Below are 20,204 nucleotides of genomic sequence, written 5' to 3' on the forward strand. Positions count from 1 at the left end.
TCTTCTTAGGTGCACTCCTCTGTTGATGGACATTTTCGTTGCTTCCAAGTGTCGGCTATGGTAAGTATTGCTGGGGCGCAGGATTGCCAGCCTGTGCCTTTTGATTCTCATTTTCTCAGGTGATAGGCCCAGCAGTGGGTGTTGACTGATTGACTAGTAGCTCAATGTTTCCCTTTTCAAAGCACCTCCACTGTGTTTTTCATTAGTGGCTCTTACCACGTCCCCCTTAGAACCGAGGGTACGCATTTCTCCACAATCCCTTCAGCATTTATTGTTGCAGCATTTCTGCCAATGGCCATTCCGAGTGCTGTGAGCGGATAGGTTTTTGTAATTTGGGTTTGCATGTCTTTAAAAATTCCTAAAATTCATCATTTTTCCACGCCTGTTTTCTTTTCCTTTCTTTTTAAAGAAAGAAAAGAAAAGAAAAACGTGGGGGTACAATATACCTCTTGAATCGTTTTCTTGGAATGTTGCCCTCTTTTGAATTTTTGGTCGATGTTTGACCCCAGGATTTTTTTGGAGGGCAGGTGTTATTTACAGGCCTGCAAGTTTTGGTGACTATTTAATGACCATTAGCACTGGTTTAAGCTGCTGTTTTGGGAAACGGCCACAAGGCGGCAGCATTTCTCCATCTCCCAAATCTGGGTACTAGGGCAGCAGAGCCTTTCTGGAAGTCGTGTTCCTAGGTTGTACATTAGAATGGAATGTGCCAGGAGAAACGCCCATAGTTTATGTGGCATTACTTCTGGTTGGTTTTTTAAACTATTTTAATCGGGGTAACGATTAGAATATTGTTTGTCCTAGGTGTACACAGTCTGGTTCATTTGTACATTATATACGTCCTATTCACGTACAGATCCTCTTCCCCTGTGAAATATCACAGAGTGTTCCGTACACCTCCCTTGCTACGTGGTCGGTCCTTTTTGATAATTTGTATACGTGTGGTAACGCTAATCCTTAATTTATCCATTCCGCCCACCTTTCCTTTTAAGATAAGCATAGTTGTTTTCTAAGTCTGTGAGTGTCTTCTCTGTGCAAATATGTTCATTTGTGTCAGTTATTACATAACGCCTATAAGTGGTATCATAGGTATAGTCTTTGGCTTTCCGACTTACCGCACGTTCTGCGATTATCTCCAAGCTCATCTATGGTGCTCAAAGAGCAGTGTTCCATTGTGTACACGGACCATTTCTTTCTTAATCCATTTGGTCTGTTGATGGACATTTTGGTAGCTTCACCGTCTTGGCTATTGTGAATAAGGCCTCAGTGCAGCTGTTGCAGCCCGGGTCTCCTCGCTTCTGGTCTTCTCAGGTGAGAGGCCCAGTGGTGTGACTGCTGGATTGAATGGTACCCCTCAATTTTTACTTCTAAAGGCAGCTCCTTTCTGTTCTTATTGGCTGTTACCACTTGACATCTCGCCAGCAGCTAGAGGGTACACAGTCTCTAAACCCTTCAGTGTTGACTGTGTGTAGAATTTTTGCTGATCGTCGTCGACAGGTGTGTGTTGCAAACTTTTTGTAGATTAGATCTGCATGAGTCTAATAATTCCTGAGGTTGAGCTTTTATCCATTTCCCTTTCTATTTATGTATGTATGTATGTATTTAGTTATCTACCTTATCTATTTAGTTTTGCGGTACGCGAGCCTCTCACCGTTGTGGCACTCTCCGTTGCTGGAGCACAGGCTCTGGACGCGCAGGCTCAGCGGCATGCTCACGGGGCCCAGCCACTCCGCGGACATGTGGGATCTTCCCGGACCGGGGCACGAACCCGTGTCCCCTGCGTCGGCAGGCGGACTCTCAACCGCTGCGCCACCAGGGAAGCCCTGTTTTGAATTTTTTTGGTCCGTTCCCTACTCAGCACAATATTTTAGGGCAGGTGTCCTTTACGGCCCTGAGTCCTTGTGACTATTAAGTGACCATTAGCTGCGGTTAAGCCAGCTCTTGCGGGAAACGGCCACAAGGCGGCAGCATTTCTACCTTTGCAGCTCTGGGTTCCTGGGCGACAGCGCTTTCCGGGAAATCGTGTTAGTAGCCTGCAGATTAGAGGGGAATGTGGCCAGGGCAAACCCCCAAGAGCTTATACCTCCTACTTCTTGTTTTTTAAATTAAATTTTTTTTAGGTATCAGAGCAAGTTTGATAAAAAAAAAATGCAGTTTCTCCTAAGTGTACAGAATCTGGTTCATCATATCAACGTATCCGTCTATTCCTCTTTGGATCCTTTCCCGTGTAGGTTATTATAGAGTGTTGAGTAGACCTCTTGGCGTCCATAGGTATTCTGTGGTTATATATTTCATCTGTATTAGTACATGTCTGTTAACCCCCATATCATAATTCATACATTCCTTTCACCTTTCCATTTGGCTAAACGTAATTTTGTTTTCTTAATCCATGCTCTTCCTTCTCTTGGAAATAAGTTTCATGAGTATCAATTTTGAGGTAACACCTATAAGTGATGTCATAGGATATCTGTCTTTCAGTTTCTTTCTTACTTCAAGTTGGGTGGTTATCTCTAGGTCCTTATATGGTGGTGCAGAACGGCACTGTTTCATTGTTTTCCGTGGCTAATATTCCATTGTTGACATGGACCCACTTCCTCTTTGTGCATTTTCCTGTTGCTGGACATTTCGGTTTCTTCCAAGTCTTGGCTATATTAAATGTTTCTGCCGTGCAGGATTGCCAGCCTGTGTCTCTTCCATTCTGCCCTGCTCAGGGATAGGCGCATCAAAGGACCTACCAGATCACATGGTAGCTCAGTTTTTTTTTTTTTTTTTTTTGGTAGCTCAGATTTTACCCTTAAACGCACCTCCATTATGTTCTCCCTGCTGGCTGTTACCAGTTGACATCCCCCCAGCAGCTAGTGGGTACACAGTTTTCTGAAACCCCTTCAGCATTTATTCTTTGTAGACTTTTTGCTGAAGAGCATTCTGACGGCTGTGAGGTGAACATTTCTGTCGATTGGATTTGCATGGCTTTATTAATTGCTGATGTTGAGCATTTTTAAATTCCCTTTATTTTAAAGGAACAAAGAAGACAGAATGGGCGTAAAACATGCCTCTTGAAATTGTCTTCTTGAAATGTTGACGTCTTTTGAATTTTCTGGTCGATTTACGACCCCAGGATTTTTTTTTTTTTTTTTTGATGGCAGGTGTCATTTACTGGCCTGCAATTATTTTGAATATTAAGTGACCATTAGCGCTGTTGTGTGAAACGGCCAGAAGGCTGGCAGCACTTCTCCTTACCAAATCTGGTTACTAGGCATCAGAGCCATAATGGAAGTGGCGTTGTAAATTGTAAATTAGAATGGAGTGTGCCAGGAAAAAGCCCCTTAGGTTTATGTCTCATTACTTGCTGTTCGTTTTTTAAATTTAATTTTTATTTTGTGTCAGAGCAAATTTGATTACAATGTTTGCTTGTTCTAGGTGTGCAAGATGTGGTTGTTTTACACGTATACATATATCTATTCTTCTTCGGGTCCTTCTCCCATGTAGCTTATGACACCATGTTGAGTAGTCTCCTCTGGTATGCCGTAGGTCTGTGGCGACTTTGTATTTCACACGTGTTTGTATATCTCTGTCAACCCCAATGTCCTAATGTATCCAATCCTCACACCTTTCCATTTGGTGAACCATAAGTTTGCTTAATGAATCTGTGATTGGATGTCTCTGTGGAAATATCTTCACTGGTATCGATTTTTAGGTAACCCCTCTAAGTGATATCATACGTTAGGTGTCTTTTGCTTTCTCGCTTACTGCACGTTGCGTGATCACCTCTAGACTCATCTGTGGTGCTACAAGTGGCATTGATTCATTTTTTTCCCCACGCTAATATTCCATCTCTACACGTAGCAGTTCTTCTTTGTCCACTCATCTGTTGGTGGACTTTTGGTTGCTTCCGTGCCTTGGCTATTGTAATACTGCTGCAGTGCAGATTTCCTGCCTGTGTCTTTCCAATTCTGTCTTCTTAGGCTGTAGGCCGCGGAGTGGGCCTGCTGGATCATAGAGTAGCTGAATGTGTACCTTTTAAAGGCACCTCCGTTCTGTTCCCATGAGTGGCTCTTACCAGGTTACGTCCCACTTGAAACTGAGGGTATGCATGTCTCCACAACCTCTTCAGCATTGATCGTTTGTAGTTTCTTTGCTGATGGTTATTCTGACTGGTGTGAGTTGATAGCTCTTTGTGGTTGGATTTGCATGTGTCTCATAATCCCTTGAAATTGAGCTCTGAGGCATGTCCTTTTATGTTTCAAACTGTTATGACAGCTTACGACTTCAAATGGTTTTCTTGAAATATGTGCCACATTTTGAAATATTTTGGCCTTTACCTGCGTCAGGACATTTTGAGGGCAGGTTTCCTTTGCAGCCCTGCGGTACTTGGGCATATGAAGTGACCATTCGCACAGATTTCCAAGCTGCTGTTGCAGGTATCGGCCAGAGGCCGGCAGCCTTTCTACGATGCCCACTCTGGTACCTAGGGAGACAGACCTTCCTGCCAGTGGTGTTCCTCAGATATCAATTAGACTGCCATGTGCCCTGATAAACCCCCCAAAGCTTATGTCTCCTTACTCATGTTTGTTTTCTTAATTCATATTTTCTAGTGGAGTAATATTCCATCGTGTGCATGGACCACTTCTTCTTGGTGCACTCCTCTGTTGATGGACATTTTCGTTGCTTCCAAGTGTCGGCTATGGTAAGTATTGCTGGGGCGCAGGATTGCCAGCCTGTGCCTTTTGATTCTCATTTTCTCAGGTGATAGGCCCCAGCAGTGGGTGTTGACTGATTGACTAGTAGCTCAATGTTTCCCTTTTCAAAGCACCTCCACTGTGTTTTCATTAGTGGCTCTTACCACGTCCCCCTTAGAACCGAGGGTACGCATTTCTCCACAATCCCTTCAGCATTATTGTTTGCAGCATTTCTGCCAATGGCCATTCCGAGTGCTGTGAGCGGATAGGTTTTTGTAATTTGGGTTTGCATGTCTTTAAAAATTCCTAAAATTCATCATTTTTCCACGCCTGTTTTCTTTTCTTTTCTTTAAAAAGAAAGGAAAAGAAAAGAAAAACGTGGGGGTACAATATACCTCTTGAAATCGTTTTCTTGGAATGTTGCCCTCTTTGAATTTTTGGTCGATGTTTGACCCCAGGATTTTTTTGGAGGGCAGGTGTTATTTACAGGCCTGCAAGTTTGGTGACTATTTAATGACCATTAGCACTGGGTTTAAAGCTGCTGTTTTGGGAAACGGCCACAAGGCGGCAGCATTTCTCCATTCCCAAATCTGGGTACTAGGGCAGCAGAGCCTTTCTGGAAGTCGTGTTCCTAGGTTGTACATTAGAATGGAATGTGCCAGGAGAAACGCCCATAAGTTTATGTGGCATTACTTCTGGTTGGTTTTTTAAACTATTTTAATCGGGGTAACGATTAGAATATTGTTTGTCCTAGGTGTACACAGTCTGGTTCATTTGTACATTATATACGTCTATTCACGTACAGATCCTCTTCCCCTGTGAAATATCACAGAGTGTTCCGTACACCTCCCTTGCTACGTGGTCGGTCTTTTTGATATTTGTATACGTGTGGTAACGCTAATCTTAATTTATCCATTCCGCCCACCTTTCCTTTTAGATAAGCATAGTTGTTTTCTAAGTCTGTGAGTGTCTTTCTCTGTGCAAATATGTTCATTTGTGTCAGTTATTACATAACGCCTATAAGTGGTATCATAGGATATAGGTCTTTGGCTTTCCGACTTACCGCACGTTCTGCGATTATCTCCAAGCTCATCTATGGTGCCTCAAAGAGCAGTGTTCCATTGTGTACACGGACCATTTCTTCTTAATCCATTTGTCTGTTGATGGACATTTTGGTAGCTTCACCGTCTTGGCTATTGTGAATAAGGCCTCAGTGCAGCTGTTGCAGCCCGGGTCTCCTCGCTTCTGGTCTTCTCAGGTGAGAGGCCCAGTGGTGTGACTGCTGGATTGAATGGTACCTCAATTTTTACTTCTAAAGGCAGCTCCTTTCTGTTCTTATTGGCTGTTACCACTTGACATCTCGCCAGCAGCTAGAGGGTACACAGTTCTCTAAAACCCCTTCAGTGTTGACTGTGTGTAGAATTTTTGCTGATCGTCGGTCGACAGGTGTGTGTTGCAAACTTTTTGTAGATTAGATCTGCATGAGTCTAATAATTCCTGAGGTTGAGCTTTTATCCATTTCCCTTTCTATTTATGTATGTATGTATGTATGTATTTAGTTATCTACCTATCTATTTAGTTTTGCGGTACGCGGGCCTCTCACCGTTGTGGCCTCTCCCGTTGCGGAGCACAGGCTCTGGACGCGCAGGCTCAGCGGCCATGGCTCACGGGCCCAGCCACTCCGCGGCATGTGGGATCTTCCCGGACCGGGGCACGAACCCGTGTCCCCTGCGTCGGCAGGCGGACTCTCAACCGCTGCGCCACCAGGGAAGCCCCTGTTTTGAATTTTTTTGGTCCGTTCCCTACCTCAGCACAATATTTTAGGGCAGGTGTCCTTTACGGCCCTGAGTCCTTGTGACTATTAAGTGACCATTAGCTGCGGGCTTAAAGCCGCTCTTGCGGGAAACGGCCACAAGGCGGCAGCATTTCTACCTTTGCAGCTCTGGGTTCCTGGGCGACAGCGCTTTCCGGGAAATCGTGTTAGTAGCCTGCAGATTAGAGGGGAATGTGCCAGGGCAAACCCCCAAGAGCTTATACCTCCTACTTCTTGTTTTTTAAATTAAATTTTTTTTAGGTATCAGAGCAAGTTTGATAAAAAAAAAATGCAGTTTCTCCTAAGTGTACAGAATCTGGTTCATCATATCAACGTATCCGTCTATTCCTCTTTGGATCCTTTCCCGTGTAGGTTATTATAGAGTGTTGAGTAGACCTCTTGGCGTTCCATAGGTATTCTGTGGTTATATATTTCATCTGTATTAGTACATGTCTGTTAACCCCCATATCATAATTCATACATTCCTTTCACCTTTCCATTTGGCTAAACGTAATTTTGTTTTCTTAATCCATGCTCTTCCTTCTCTTGGAAATAAGTTCATGAGTATCAATTTTGAGGTAACACCTATAAGTGATGTCATAGGATATCTGTCTTTCAGTTTCTTTCTTACTTCAAGTTGGGTGGTTATCTCTAGGTCCTTATATGGTGGTGCAAACGGCACTGTTTCATTGTTTTCCGTGGCTAATATTCCATTGTTGACATGGACCACTTCCTCTTTGTGCATTTTCCTGTTGCTGGACATTTCGGTTTCTTCCAAGTCTTGGCTATATTAAATGTTTCTGCCGTGCAGGATTGCCAGCCTGTGTCTCTTCCATTCTGCCCTGCTCAGGGGATAGGCGCATCAAAGGACCTACCAGATCACATGGTAGCTCAGTTTTTTTTTTTTTTTTTTTTTTTTTGGTAGCTCAGATTTTACCCTTAAACGCACCTCCATTATGTTCTCCCTGCTGGCTGTTACCAGTTGACATCCCCCCAGCAGCTAGTGGGTACACAGTTTTCTGAAACCCCTTCAGCATTTATTCTTTGTAGACTTTTTGCTGAAGAGCATTCTGACGGCTGTGAGGTGAACATTTCTGTCGATTGGATTTGCATGGCTTTATTAATTGCTGATGTTGAGCATTTTTAAATTCCCTTTTATTTTAAAGGAACAAAGAAGACAGAATGGGCGTAAAACATGCCTCTTGAAATTGTCTTCTTGAAATGTTGACGTCTTTTGAATTTTCTGGTCGATTTACGACCCCAGGATTTTTTTTTTTTTTTTTTTTGATGGCAGGTGTCATTTACTGGCCTGCAATTATTTTGAATATTAAGTGACCATTAGCGCTGTTGTGTGAAACGGCCAGAAGGCGGCAGCACTTCTCCTTACCAAATCTGGTTACTAGGGCATCAGAGCCATAATGGAAGTGGCGTTGTAAATTGTAAATTAGAATGGAGTGTGCCAGGAAAAAGCCCCTTAGGTTTATGTCTCATTACTTGCTGTTCGTTTTTTAAATTTAATTTTTATTTTGTGTCAGAGCAAATTTGATTACAATGTTTTGCTTGTTCTAGGTGTGCAAGATGTGGTTGTTTTACACGTATACATATATCTATTCTTCTTCGGGTCCTTCTCCCATGTAGCTTATGACACCATGTTGAGTAGTCTCCTCTTGGTATGCCGTAGGTCTGTGGCGACTTTGTATTTCACACGTGTTTGTATATCTCTGTCAACCCCAATGTCCTAATGTATCCAATCCTCACACCTTTCCATTTGGTGAACCATAAGTTTGCTTAATGAATCTGTGATTGGATGTCTCTGTGGAAATATCTTCACTGGTATCGATTTTTAGGTAACCCCTATAAGTGGTATCATACGTTAGGTGTCTTTTGCTTTCTCGCTTACTGCACGTTGCGTGATCACCTCTAGACTCATCTGTGGTGCTACAAGTGGCATTGATTCATTTTTTTCCCCACGCTAATATTCCATCTCTACACGTAGCAGTTCTTCTTTGTCCACTCATCTGTTGGTGGACTTTTGGTTGCTTCCGTGCCTTGGCTATTGTAATACTGCTGCAGTGCAGATTTCCTGCCTGTGTCTTTCCAATTCTGTCTTCTTAGGCTGTAGGCCGCGGAGTGGGCCTGCTGGATCATAGAGTAGCTGAATGTGTACCTTTTAAAGGCACCTCCGTTCTGTTCCCATGAGTGGCTCTTACCAGGTTACGTCCCACTTGAAACTGAGGGTATGCATGTCTCCACAACCTCTTCAGCATTGATCGTTTGTAGTTTCTTTGCTGATGGTTATTCTGACTGGTGTGAGTTGATAGCTCTTTGTGGTTGGATTTGCATGTGTCTCATAATCCCTTGAAATTGAGCTCTGAGGCATGTCCTTTTATGTTTCAAACTGTTATGACAGCTTACGACTTCAAATTGTTTTCTTGAAATATGTGCCACATTTTGAAATATTTTGGCCTTTACCTGCGTCAGGACATTTTGAGGGCAGGTTTCCTTTGCAGCCCTGCGGTACTTGGGCATATGAAGTGACCATTCGCACAGATTTCCAAGCTGCTGTTGCAGGTATCGGCCAGAGGCCGGCAGCCTTTCTACGATGCCCACTCTGGTACCTAGGGAGACAGACCTTCCTGCCAGTGGTGTTCCTCAGATATCAATTAGACTGCCATGTGCCCTGATAAACCCCCCAAAGCTTATGTCTCCTTACTCATGTTTGTTTTCTTAATTCATATTTTCTAGTGGAGTAATATTCCATCGTGTGCATGGACCACTTCTTCTTGGTGCACTCCTCTGTTGATGGACATTTTCGTTGCTTCCAAGTGTCGGCTATGGTAAGTATTGCTGGGGCGCAGGATTGCCAGCCTGTGCCTTTTGATTCTCATTTTCTCAGGTGATAGGCCCAGCAGTGGGTGTTGACTGATTGACTAGTAGCTCAATGTTTCCCTTTTCAAAGCACCTCCACTGTGTTTTCATTAGTGGCTCTTACCACGTCCCCCTTAGAACCGAGGGTACGCATTTCTCCACAATCCCTTCAGCATTTATTGTTTGCAGCATTTCTGCCAATGGCCATTCCGAGTGCTGTGAGCGGATAGGTTTTTGTAATTTGGGTTTGCATGTCTTTAAAAATTCCTAAAATTCATCATTTTTCCACGCCTGTTTTCTTTTCTTTTCTTTAAAAAGAAAGGAAAAGAAAAGAAAAACGTGGGGGTACAATATACCTCTTGAAATCGTTTTCTTGGAATGTTGCCCTCTTTTGAATTTTTGGTCGATGTTTGACCCCAGGATTTTTTTGGAGGGCAGGTGTTATTTACAGGCCTGCAAGTTTGGTGACTATTTAATGACCATTAGCACTGGGTTTAAAGCTGCTGTTTTGGGAAACGGCCACAAGGCGGCAGCATTTCTCCATTCCCAAATCTGGGTACTAGGGCAGCAGAGCCTTTCTGGAAGTCGTGTTCCTAGGTTGTACATTAGAATGGAATGTGCCAGGAGAAACGCCCATAAGTTTATGTGGCATTACTTCTGGTTGGTTTTTTAAACTATTTTAATCGGGGTAACGATTAGAATATTGTTTGTCCTAGGTGTACACAGTCTGGTTCATTTGTACATTATATACGTCTATTCACGTACAGATCCTCTTCCCCTGTGAAATATCACAGAGTGTTCCGTACACCTCCCTTGCTACGTGGTCGGTCTTTTTGATATATGTATACAATATGTATTTGTATACGTATGGTAACGCTAATCTTAATTTATCCATTCCGCCCACCTTTCCTTTTAGATAAGCATAGTTGTTTTCTAAGTCTGTGAGTGTCTTTCTCTGTGCAAATATGTTCATTTGTGTCAGTTATTACATAACGCCTATAAGTGGTATCATAGGATATAGGTCTTTGGCTTTCCGACTTACCGCACGTTCTGCGATTATCTCCAAGCTCATCTATGGTGCCTCAAAGAGCAGTGTTTCATTGTTTTCCGTGGTTAATATTCCATTGTGTACACGGACCATTTCTTCTTAATCCATTCGTCTGTTGATGGACATTTTGGTAGCTTCACCGTCTTGGCTATTGTGAATAAGGCCTCAGTGCAGCTGTTGCAGCCCGGGTCTCCTCGCTTCTGGTCTTCTCAGGTGAGAGGCCCAGTGGTGTGACTGCTGGATTGAATGGTACCTCAATTTTTACTTCTAAAGGCAGCTCCTTTCTGTTCTTATTGGCTGTTACCACTTGACATCTCGCCAGCAGCTAGAGGGTACACAGTTCTCTAAAACCCCTTCAGTGTTGACTGTGTGTAGAATTTTTGCTGATCGTCGGTCGACAGGTGTGTGTTGCAAACTTTTTGTAGATTAGATCTGCATGAGTCTAATAATTCCTGAGGTTGAGCTTTTATCCATTTCCCTTTCTATTTATGTATGTATGTATGTATTTAGTTATCTACCTATCTATTTAGTTTTGCGGTACGCGGGCCTCTCACCGTTGTGGCCTCTCCCGTTGCGGAGCACAGGCTCTGGACGCGCAGGCTCAGCGGCCATGGCTCACGGGCCCAGCCACTCCGCGGCATGTGGGATCTTCCCGGACCGGGGCACGAACCCGTGTCCCCTGCGTCGGCAGGCGGACTCTCAACCGCTGCGCCACCAGGGAAGCCCCTGTTTTGAATTTTTTTGGTCCGTTCCCTACCTCAGCACAATATTTTAGGGCAGGTGTCCTTTACGGCCCTGAGTCCTTGTGACTATTAAGTGACCATTAGCTGCGGGCTTAAAGCCGCTCTTGCGGGAAACGGCCACAAGGCGGCAGCATTTCTACCTTTGCAGCTCTGGGTTCCTGGGCGACAGCGCTTTCCGGGAAATCGTGTTAGTAGCCTGCAGATTAGAGGGGAATGTGCCAGGGCAAACCCCCAAGAGCTTATACCTCCTACTTCTTGTTTTTTAAATTAAATTTTTTTTAGGTATCAGAGCAAGTTTGATAAAAAAAAAATGCAGTTTCTCCTAAGTGTACAGAATCTGGTTCATCATATCAACGTATCCGTCTATTCCTCTTTGGATCCTTTCCCGTGTAGGTTATTATAGAGTGTTGAGTAGACCTCTTGGCGTTCCATAGGTATTCTGTGGTTATATATTTCATCTGTATTAGTACATGTCTGTTAACCCCCATATCATAATTCATACATTCCTTTCACCTTTCCATTTGGCTAAACGTAATTTTGTTTTCTTAATCCATGCTCTTCCTTCTCTTGGAAATAAGTTCATGAGTATCAATTTTGAGGTAACACCTATAAGTGATGTCATAGGATATCTGTCTTTCAGTTTCTTTCTTACTTCAAGTTGGGTGGTTATCTCTAGGTCCTTATATGGTGGTGCAAACGGCACTGTTTCATTGTTTTCCGTGGCTAATATTCCATTGTTGACATGGACCACTTCCTCTTTGTGCATTTTCCTGTTGCTGGACATTTCGGTTTCTTCCAAGTCTTGGCTATATTAAATGTTTCTGCCGTGCAGGATTGCCAGCCTGTGTCTCTTCCATTCTGCCCTGCTCAGGGGATAGGCGCATCAAAGGACCTACCAGATCACATGGTAGCTCAGTTTTTTTTTTTTTTTTTTTTTGGTAGCTCAGATTTTACCCTTAAACGCACCTCCATTATGTTCTCCCTGCTGGCTGTTACCAGTTGACATCCCCCCAGCAGCTAGTGGGTACACAGTTTTCTGAAACCCCTTCAGCATTTATTCTTTGTAGACTTTTTGCTGAAGAGCATTCTGACGGCTGTGAGGTGAACATTTCTGTCGATTGGATTTGCATGGCTTTATTAATTGCTGATGTTGAGCATTTTTAAATTCCCTTTTATTTTAAAGGAACAAAGAAGACAGAATGGGCGTAAAACATGCCTCTTGAAATTGTCTTCTTGAAATGTTGACGTCTTTTGAATTTTCTGGTCGATTTACGACCCCAGGATTTTTTTTTTTTTTTTTTTTTGATGGCAGGTGTCATTTACTGGCCTGCAATTATTTTGAATATTAAGTGACCATTAGCGCTGTTGTGGGAAACGGCCAGAAGGCGGCAGCACTTCTCCTTACCAAATCTGGTTACTAGGGCATCAGAGCCATAATGGAAGTGGCGTTGTAAATTGTAAATTAGAATGGAGTGTGCCAGGAAAAAGCCCCTTAGGTTTATGTCTCATTACTTGCTGTTCGTTTTTTAAATTTAATTTTTATTTTGTGTCAGAGCAAATTTGATTACAATGTTTTGCTTGTTCTAGGTGTGCAAGATGTGGTTGTTTTACACGTATACATATATCTATTCTTCTTCGGGTCCTTCTCCCATGTAGCTTATGACACCATGTTGAGTAGTCTCCTCTTGGTATGCCGTAGGTCTGTGGCGACTTTGTATTTCACACGTGTTTGTATATCTCTGTCAACCCCAATGTCCTAATGTATCCAATCCTCACACCTTTCCATTTGGTGAACCATAAGTTTGCTTAATGAATCTGTGATTGGATGTCTCTGTGGAAATATCTTCACTGGTATCGATTTTTAGGTAACCCCTATAAGTGGTATCATACGTTAGGTGTCTTTTGCTTTCTCGCTTACTGCACGTTGCGTGATCACCTCTAGACTCATCTGTGGTGCTACAAGTGGCATTGATTCATTTTTTTCCCCACGCTAATATTCCATCTCTACACGTAGCAGTTCTTCTTTGTCCACTCATCTGTTGGTGGACTTTTGGTTGCTTCCGTGCCTTGGCTATTGTAATACTGCTGCAGTGCAGATTTCCTGCCTGTGTCTTTCCAATTCTGTCTTCTTAGGCTGTAGGCCGCGGAGTGGGCCTGCTGGATCATAGAGTAGCTGAATGTGTACCTTTTAAAGGCACCTCCGTTCTGTTCCCATGAGTGGCTCTTACCAGGTTACGTCCCACTTGAAACTGAGGGTATGCATGTCTCCACAACCTCTTCAGCATTGATCGTTTGTAGTTTCTTTGCTGATGGTTATTCTGACTGGTGTGAGTTGATAGCTCTTTGTGGTTGGATTTGCATGTGTCTCATAATCCCTTGAAATTGAGCTCTGAGGCATGTCCTTTTATGTTTCAAACTGTTATGACAGCTTACGTCTTCAAATGGTTTTCTTGAAATATGTGCCACATTTTGAAATATTTTGGCCTTTACCTGCGTCAGGACATTTTGAGGGCAGGTTTCCTTTGCAGCCCTGCGGTACTTGGGCATATGAAGTGACCATTCGCACAGATTTCCAAGCTGCTGTTGCAGGTATCGGCCAGAGGCCGGCAGCCTTTCTACGATGCCCACTCTGGTACCTAGGGAGACAGACCTTCCTGCCAGTGGTGTTCCTCAGATATCAATTAGACTGCCATGTGCCCTGATAAACCCCCCAAAGCTTATGTCTCCTTACTCATGTTTGTTTTTTAATTCATATTTTCTAGTGGAGTAATATTCCATCGTGTGCATGGACCACTTCTTCTTGGTGCACTCCTCTGTTGATGGACATTTTCGTTGCTTCCAAGTGTCGGCTATGGTAAGTATTGCTGGGGCGCAGGATTGCCAGCCTGTGCCTTTTGATTCTCATTTTCTCAGGTGATAGGCCCAGCAGTGGGTGTTGACTGATTGACTAGTAGCTCAATGTTTCCCTTTTCAAAGCACCTCCACTGTGTTTTCATTAGTGGCTCTTACCACGTCCCCCTTAGAACCGAGGGTACGCATTTCTCCACAATCCCTTCAGCATTTATTGTTTGCAGCATTTCTGCTAATGGCCATTCCGAGTGCTGTGAGCGGATAGGTTTTTGTAATTTGGGTTTGCATGTCTTTAAAAATTCCTAAAATTCATCATTTTTCCACGCCTGTTTTCTTTTCTTTCTTTAAAAAGAAAGGAAAAGAAAAGAAAAACGTGGGGGTACAATATACCTCTTGAAATCGTTTTCTTGGAATGTTGCCCTCTTTTGAATTTTTGGTCGATGTTTGACCCCAGGATTTTTTTGGAGGGCAGGTGTTATTTACAGGCCTGCAAGTTTGGTGACTATTTAATGACCATTAGCACTGGGTTTAAAGCTGCTGTTTTGGGAAACGGCCACAAGGCGGCAGCATTTCTCCATTCCCAAATCTGGGTACTAGGGCAGCAGAGCCTTTCTGGAAGTCGTGTTCCTAGGTTGTACATTAGAATGGAATGTGCCAGGAGAAACGCCCATAAGTTTATGTGGCATTACTTCTGGTTGGTTTTTTAAACTATTTTAATCGGGGTAACGATTAGAATATTGTTTGTCCTAGGTGTACACAGTCTGGTTCATTTGTACATTATATACGTCTATTCACGTACAGATCCTCTTCCCCTGTGAAATATCACAGAGTGTTCCGTACACCTCCCTTGCTACGTGGTCGGTCTTTTTGATATTTGTATACGTGTGGTAACGCTAATCTTAATTTATCCATTCCGCCCACCTTTCCTTTTAGATAAGCATAGTTGTTTTCTAAGTCTGTGAGTGTCTTTCTCTGTGCAAATATGTTCATTTGTGTCAGTTATTACATAACGCCTATAAGTGGTATCATAGGATATAGGTCTTTGGCTTTCCGACTTACCGCACGTTCTGCGATTATCTCCAAGCTCATCTATGGTGCCTCAAAGAGCAGTGTTCCATTGTGTACACGGACCATTTCTTCTTAATCCATTTGTCTGTTGATGGACATTTTGGTAGCTTCACCGTCTTGGCTATTGTGAATAAGGCCTCAGTGCAGCTGTTGCAGCCCGGGTCTCCTCGCTTCTGGTCTTCTCAGGTGAGAGGCCCAGTGGTGTGACTGCTGGATTGAATGGTACCTCAATTTTTACTTCTAAAGGCAGCTCCTTTCTGTTCTTATTGGCTGTTACCACTTGACATCTCGCCAGCAGCTAGAGGGTACACAGTTCTCTAAAACCCCTTCAGTGTTGACTGTGTGTAGAATTTTTGCTGATCGTCGGTCGACAGGTGTGTGTTGCAAACTTTTTGTAGATTAGATCTGCATGAGTCTAATAATTCCTGAGGTTGAGCTTTTATCCATTTCCCTTTCTATTTATGTATGTATGTATGTATTTAGTTATCTACCTATCTATTTAGTTTTGCGGTACGCGAGCCTCTCACCGTTGTGGCCTCTCCCGTTGCGGAGCACAGGCTCTGGACGCGCAGGCTCAGCGGCCATGGCTCACGGGCCCAGCCACTCCGCGGCATGTGGGATCTTCCCGGACCGGGGCACGAACCCGTGTCCCCTGCGTCGGCAGGCGGACTCTCAACCGCTGCGCCACCAGGGAAGCCCCTGTTTTGAATTTTTTTGGTCCGTTCCCTACCTCAGCACAATATTTTAGGGCAGGTGTCCTTTACGGCCCTGAGTCCTTGTGACTATTAAGTGACCATTAGCTGCGGGCTTAAAGCCGCTCTTGCGGGAAACGGCCACAAGGCGGCAGCATTTCTACCTTTGCAGCTCTGGGTTCCTGGGCGACAGCGCTTTCCGGGAAATCGTGTTAGTAGCCTGCAGATTAGAGGGGAATGTGCCAGGGCAACCCCCAAGAGCTTATACCTCCTACTTCTTGTTTTTTAAATTAAATTTTTTTTAGGTATCAGAGCAAGTTTGATAAAAAAAAAAATGCAGTTTCTCCTAAGTGTACAGAATCTGGTTCATCATATCAACGTATCCGTCTATTCCTCTTTGGATCCTTTCCCGTGTAGGTTATTATAGAGTGTTGAGTAGACCTCTTGGCGTTCCATAGGTATTCTGTGGTTATATATTTCATCTGTATTAGTACATGTCTGTTAACCCCCATATCATAATTCATACATTCCTTTCACCTTTCCATTTGGCTAAACGTAATTTTGTTTTCTTAATCCATGCTCTTCCTTCTCTTGGAAATAAGTTCATGAGTATCAATTTTGAGGTAACACCTATAAGTGATGTCATAGGATATCTGTCTTTCAGTTTCTTTCTTACTTCAAGTTGGGTGGTTATCTCTAGGTCCTTATATGGTGGTGCAAACGGCACTGTTTCATTGTTTTCCGTGGCTAATATTCCATTGTTGACATGGACCACTTCCTCTTTGTGCATTTTCCTGTTGCTGGACATTTCGGTTTCTTCCAAGTCTTGGCTATATTAAATGTTTCTGCCGTGCAGGATTGCCAGCCTGTGTCTCTTCCATTCTGCCCTGCTCAGGGGATAGGCGCATCAAAGGACCTACCAGATCACATGGTAGCTCAGTTTTTTTTTTTTTTTTTTTTTTTTTGGTAGCTCAGATTTTACCCTTAAACGCACCTCCATTATGTTCTCCCTGCTGGCTGTTACCAGTTGACATCCCCCCAGCAGCTAGTGGGTACACAGTTTTCTGAAACCCCTTCAGCATTTATTCTTTGTAGACTTTTTGCTGAAGAGCATTCTGACGGCTGTGAGGTGAACATTTCTGTCGATTGGATTTGCATGGCTTTATTAATTGCTGATGTTGAGCATTTTTAAATTCCCTTTTATTTTAAAGGAACAAAGAAGACAGAATGGGCGTAAAACATGCCTCTTGAAATTGTCTTCTTGAAATGTTGACGTCTTTTGAATTTTCTGGTCGATTTACGACCCCAGGATTTTTTTTTTTTTTTTTTGATGGCAGGTGTCATTTACTGGCCTGCAATTATTTTGAATATTAAGTGACCATTAGCGCTGTTGTGTGAAACGGCCAGAAGGCGGCAGCACTTCTCCTTACCAAATCTGGTTACTAGGGCATCAGAGCCATAATGGAAGTGGCGTTGTAAATTGTAAATTAGAATGGAGTGTGCCAGGAAAAAGCCCCTTAGGTTTATGTCTCATTACTTGCTGTTCGTTTTTTAAATTTAATTTTTATTTTGTGTCAGAGCAAATTTGATTACAATGTTTTGCTTGTTCTAGGTGTGCAAGATGTGGTTGTTTTACACGTATACATATATCTATTCTTCTTCGGGTCCTTCTCCCATGTAGCTTATGACACCATGTTGAGTAGTCTCCTCTTGGTATGCCGTAGGTCTGTGGCGACTTTGTATTTCACACGTGTTTGTATATCTCTGTCAACCCCAATGTCCTAATGTATCCAATCCTCACACCTTTCCATTTGGTGAACCATAAGTTTGCTTAATGAATCTGTGATTGGATGTCTCTGTGGAAATATCTTCACTGGTATCGATTTTTAGGTAACCCCTATAAGTGGTATCATACGTTAGGTGTCTTTTGCTTTCTCGCTTACTGCACGTTGCGTGATCACCTCTAGACTCATCTGTGGTGCTACAAGTGGCATTGATTCATTTTTTTCCCCACGCTAATATTCCATCTCTACACGTAGCAGTTCTTCTTTGTCCACTCATCTGTTGGTGGACTTTTGGTTGCTTCCGTGCCTTGGCTATTGTAATACTGCTGCAGTGCAGATTTCCTGCCTGTGTCTTTCCAATTCTGTCTTCTTAGGCTGTAGGCCGCGGAGTGGGCCTGCTGGATCATAGAGTAGCTGAATGTGTACCTTTTAAAGGCACCTCCGTTCTGTTCCCATGAGTGGCTCTTACCAGGTTACGTCCCACTTGAAACTGAGGGTATGCATGTCTCCACAACCTCTTCAGCATTGATCGTTTGTAGTTTCTTTGCTGATGGTTATTCTGACTGGTGTGAGTTGATAGCTCTTTGTGGTTGGATTTGCATGTGTCTCATAATCCCTTGAAATTGAGCTCTGAGGCATGTCCTTTTATGTTTCAAACTGTTATGACAGCTTACGTACTTCAAATGGTTTTCTTGAAATATGTGCCACATTTTGAAATATTTTGGCCTTTACCTGCGTCAGGACATTTTGAGGGCAGGTTTCCTTTGCAGCCCTGCGGTACTTGGGCATATGAAGTGACCATTCGCACAGATTTCCAAGCTGCTGTTGCAGGTATCGGCCAGAGGCCGGCAGCCTTTCTACGATGCCCACTCTGGTACCTAGGGAGACAGACCTTCCTGCCAGTGGTGTTCCTCAGATATCAATTAGACTGCCATGTGCCCTGATAAACCCCCCAAAGCTTATGTCTCCTTACTCATGTTTGTTTTCTTAATTCATATTTTCTAGTGGAGTAATATTCCATCGTGTGCATGGACCACTTCTTCTTGGTGCACTCCTCTGTTGATGGACATTTTCGTTGCTTCCAAGTGTCGGCTATGGTAAGTATTGCTGGGGCGCAGGATTGCCAGCCTGTGCCTTTTGATTCTCATTTTCTCAGGTGATAGGCCCAGCAGTGGGTGTTGACTGATTGACTAGTAGCTCAATGTTTCCCTTTTCAAAGCACCTCCACTGTGTTTTCATTAGTGGCTCTTACCACGTCCCCCTTAGAACCGAGGGTACGCATTTCTCCACAATCCCTTCAGCATTTATTGTTTGCAGCATTTCTGCTAATGGCCATTCCGAGTGCTGTGAGCGGATAGGTTTTTGTAATTTGGGTTTGCATGTCTTTAAAAATTCCTAAAATTCATCATTTTTTCCACGCCTGTTTTCTTTTCTTTCTTTAAAAAGAAAGGAAAAGAAAAGAAAAACGTGGGGGTACAATATACCTCTTGAAATCGTTTTCTTGGAATGTTGCCCTCTTTTGAATTTTTGGTCGATGTTTGACCCCAGGATTTTTTTGGAGGGCAGGTGTTATTTACAGGCCTGCAAGTTTGGTGACTATTTAATGACCATTAGCACTGGGTTTAAAGCTGCTGTTTTGGGAAACGGCCACAAGGCGGCAGCATTTCTCCATTCCCAAATCTGGGTACTAGGGCAGCAGAGCCTTTCTGGAAGTCGTGTTCCTAGGTTGTACATTAGAATGGAATGTGCCAGGAGAAACGCCCATAAGTTTATGTGGCATTACTTCTGGTTGGTTTTTTAAACTATTTTAATCGGGGTAACGATTAGAATATTGTTTGTCCTAGGTGTACACAGTCTGGTTCATTTGTACATTATATACGTCTATTCACGTACAGATCCTCTTCCCCTGTGAAATATCACAGAGTGTTCCGTACACCTCCCTTGCTACGTGGTCGGTCTTTTTGATATTGTATACGTGTGGTAACGCTAATCTTAATTTATCCATTCCGCCCACCTTTCCTTTTAGATAAGCATAGTGTTTTCTAAGTCTGTGAGTGTCTTTCTCTGTGCAAATATGTTCATTTGTGTCAGTTATTACATAACGCCTATAAGTGGTATCATAGGATATAGGTCTTTGGCTTTCCGACTTACCGCACGTTCTGCGATTATCTCCAAGCTCATCTATGGTGCCTCAAAGAGCAGTGTTCCATTGTGTACACGGACCATTTCTTCTTAATCCATTTGTCTGTTGATGGACATTTTGGTAGCTTCACCGTCTTGGCTATTGTGAATAAGGCCTCAGTGCAGCTGTTGCAGCCCGGGTCTCCTCGCTTCTGGTCTTCTCAGGTGAGAGGCCCAGTGGTGTGACTGCTGGATTGAATGGTACCTCAATTTTTACTTCTAAAGGCAGCTCCTTTCTGTTCTTATTGGCTGTTACCACTTGACATCTCGCCAGCAGCTAGAGGGTACACAGTTCTCTAAAACCCCTTCAGTGTTGACTGTGTGTAGAATTTTTGCTGATCGTCGGTCGACAGGTGTGTGTTGCAAACTTTTTGTAGATTAGATCTGCATGAGTCTAATAATTCCTGAGGTTGAGCTTTTATCCATTTCCCTTTCTATTTATGTATGTATGTATGTATTTAGTTATCTACCTATCTAT

General features: G+C 43.3%; 1 long non-coding RNA gene across 1 annotated transcript in view; it reads left to right on the forward strand.

The window, feature by feature from the left end:
* The window catches only part of LOC141277742 (uncharacterized), a 32,553-nt gene continuing 12,349 nt past the window's right edge, over positions 1–20,204 (forward strand). The window contains exons 1-5 of the long non-coding RNA XR_012329523.1: positions 1–60; positions 4,596–4,687; positions 9,238–9,329; positions 13,914–14,005; positions 18,551–18,642. This is a non-coding gene — a long non-coding RNA (uncharacterized lncRNA). The remainder of the gene's footprint in view (positions 61–4,595; positions 4,688–9,237; positions 9,330–13,913; positions 14,006–18,550; positions 18,643–20,204) is intronic.

This window comes from Tursiops truncatus, unplaced genomic scaffold (assembly GCF_011762595.2).
Source record: "Tursiops truncatus isolate mTurTru1 unplaced genomic scaffold, mTurTru1.mat.Y mat_scaffold_283_arrow_ctg1, whole genome shotgun sequence".
NCBI classification, from domain to species: domain Eukaryota; kingdom Metazoa; phylum Chordata; class Mammalia; order Artiodactyla; family Delphinidae; genus Tursiops; species Tursiops truncatus.